This window comes from Hyalella azteca, unplaced genomic scaffold (genome assembly GCF_000764305.2).
Source record: "Hyalella azteca isolate HAZT.00-mixed unplaced genomic scaffold, Hazt_2.0.2 contig422, whole genome shotgun sequence".
NCBI lineage: Eukaryota > Metazoa > Arthropoda > Malacostraca > Amphipoda > Hyalellidae > Hyalella > Hyalella azteca.
In genome coordinates, this window is record NW_025930774.1 from 28,940 (window position 1) to 32,331 (window position 3,392).

The following is a 3,392-nucleotide window of genomic DNA, read 5'->3' on the forward strand; positions in this document are numbered from 1 at the left end:
TATGCGTGTTTGATTGAACCGAGATTGATTGGGGTTTGCGCGTTAGCGCAATTGCTTAATGAGACCTGATTGTACAAGCTTAATGAGACCTGATCGGTCTAGCTTAATGAGACCTGATCGGTCTAGCTTAATGAGACTTGATCGTACTAGCTCAGTGATGATATTTATTTCAGACGAATTACAAGCCAGCAATACCTAAGCTCCCTCGTAAAATATACGGCGACGAGAAAACTGCCAGACAGCAAGTGTAATCGCGACTGCAACTTGTTCACATATTTCGTGTGGTGTTAAAGGTCAAGGAATGTGATCATATGTGGAGGCAGAGCAACAAGTCAACACTGGCTCTTGACCGATGGACTCCAGCCAAACAAAATTATCAAAATAAAACCTCTATATTTTCGTCCATTGTGGCCGTCAGCAGTATTAATAATATGCGATTAAAAATTACTATTAGAAGACGACACTTCTAAAAAGGCCAATGTCTCAAACGTTACACATGTACAATGAATTTCTTTTATAATGCAAGTTTGCGAAATTTCAGATGGATTGGAGAGGTAGAAGTGTGTTAAATATCGATTATAAGATTTGTAGCAGACAAACAACAAGTGCAGTTAAAGAGAAGTGTTGTAAAAAGTAAGATTAACGTGAGAACATTACTAATTTACGTCGATTGTAGTGAGCTACGCTACAAAATGTACGGAGTGTCGCAGCGTAGACTACCCACAATCTGCTCGTGTTCCTCAGCTAGCCTCACCACACTACCTACAATTATAGACTAATTATCGCTAAATGCGCGTAAAAATCTATGGCTTATTTGCTAATCGAGGTTATCACATGCATTAGAATTAATTGTCTAGGACAGAACAAAATTACTTCAGTCATTTATGGGTCTTGATATATTTGGTCCAAACGCGCTCCACGGACGCGGCGCCCTTTGTGTGATCCTTAGTGCTCCTGACGCTGTGCCGGGCACTGTCCTTTGTGCCTTCAATCTTGCCCTGAAGGTTGTGAGGAGCGGTGCCCCTGACGATGAGGGGCGGCGCCCCTTGTTTGGTCGTTCCTAGGGCTCCGTGGCGGTGATCTTGCCCCTGATGTTGTGTTGGGCGGCGCCTTTTGCATCGCTGACGACGCCGTCGCCGAGGATCTCGAGCTGCGTCACGTCGTAGTCCTCAACCCCAGCACCCAAGCGCTGCTGCTGCGAGGGGCCTGAGGTGGGGGGCAGCAGGCCGAACAGCTCCCCTTCAGTGTGCCAGCTGTAGCGCCTGGTGGAGGAGGAGGAAGGTGTTACAGGGAGCTGCTCTTGAATATGACGCATTCACTTTCTCAGATTTTGTAATACGAGTACCTATACTACAGGAAGATATAGTCGGCATTGTCACAACACCAGCTGTAAGAACAGCGTAGCATGATAGGTTCTGGGCAGCTGGCTGTGTTCCTGCGCCAGCTGCGGTACAGGCAAGGCAGCTGGCTGTGTTCATGCGCCAGCTGCGGTACAGGCAAGGCAGCTGTATACACATCTAGATGTGTATAAGAGACAGAAGTAACCAAGATGTGCTCAAAGTAACGTAACCAAGATGTGCTCAAAGTAACGTAACCAAGATGCGCTCAAAGTAACGTAACCACGATGTCCTCTAAGTAACGTAACCAAGATGTGCTCAAAGAAACGTAACCAAGATGTGCTCATTATATACACATAAACACCTATTTCATTTACACATGTACATTTATATTATACGTATACACATATACAATTATTAAAACTAACTTGCACAGCAGCTGTACAGTGGTACCGTACACAGCAGCTGTACTCAGGAAGTTGCACTCGACAATGTACATCAAGTCTAATGAAGTAGCGACGTTCGTTGGAATATTGCAGCGAGAGTTAGTGAAGGAATGAGACCTGCACCATCGGACATGTGGGTGCCTGCAGGGGGTGATGAGGTGGGTGCTTGTAGGGGGTGATGAGGTGGGTGTCTGCAGGAGGTGATGAGGTGGGTGCTTGTAGAGTGTGAGGAGGACGGTTTATTTAACCGGAGGGGGAGGAGGGGGAGGTAAAAATATGTTTGGCTTCATGTCTCCCACGAGCACAGATGTCTCCCCCTACATGCTGCTTCATGTCTCCCCCTACAGCTGCCCCCCCTCCACCAGTAGAGGATCTCCAGCGAAGGCCTGAGCCACGGCTACTTCCACAGCAGGACCCCCCAGCAGTAGGGGGTCGTCAGCAAAGGCCTGTGTGACGTCGACCTGTCCTAATGTGTCCTGGAAATCCTGTCCAGAAGACGGCGGCGGGAGCGGGGCTTGGACAGGCAGGTACCCGCTGGAGGTGAGTCTCTTGGTGCGGTTGTGCGCTACCGAGCGGTGGGTGATGAGGCAGTTCTTGTTCTTGCAGACCTTGCCACACACGTCACACATGACGGTGTTGTGTGGCTCCAAGTGCTGGTCCCGAGTGTGGCGTGTCAGTGAGCCACGGTTAGAGAAACATTTGTGGCAGAAGCTGCAGCGATGTGGCGGACTGTGGCTACGAGGGGACGCTACGACGGGCAGCTCCACCTTCAGGGTGTCGCTGGCGAGGCCGAAGATGCTGGTGCCGGCGTCGCTGCCGGGGGCGCAGGCCTCCATGGACTTCCACTTGGAGCGGCCTGTAGCCGGTCTGCCGGGGCCGACCTTCCTCCACAAGAGTCCTGCTTCCAGGTTGCCTTCGTCATCGACGTCGTCAGGAGGATCGCAGAGCACGGAGGGGAGGAAGACCACGTCTTCTGGACGATCAGTAACCTCCTCGTCAGCAGGGGTGACTGTGCTGTTCTCATACGCGCCTGCAAGGGAAAGTCATCTTAGTGGAGAGATAAGAGCAGCGATAGTGAAGGCACCTCCAACATCGATAGTGAAGGCTCCTCCAGCATCGATAGTGAAGGCTCCTCCAAGCTACGTGTACTTAGGTCGCTACGTGTACTTAGGTCGCTACGTGTACTTAGGTCGCTACGTGTACTTAGGTCGCTACGTGTACTTAGGTCGCTACGTATACTTAGGTCGCTATACGAGTGCGCCCTCAGGAGAGCGCTCCTGGGATGTCGAGGTGGAAAGTAAGCGACCAAGCTCTCTCCACTTGTCTGTTCACATCTTCCTGAGGCAACTCCAACTGACCCAATATTAGTATTAGAACATAAATGATTGATTATTCCAATTACAATAATGATCTTTGATTGTTGGATGTTGGAAAAGTTCATCAGACGGAGCCGAGCTCGTAAGTGAGGCGTATCAAGTCAGACAACGGCTCCGAGGACAGTTGTGGTGAGGCACACCGACACGTCAACGGCTCCAGACGCATGGTTGAAGTTGTACTTAGTTCTCATTGCCTTAGTTCCTTTCGTGGTACATAATTATTTTTTTAGCAG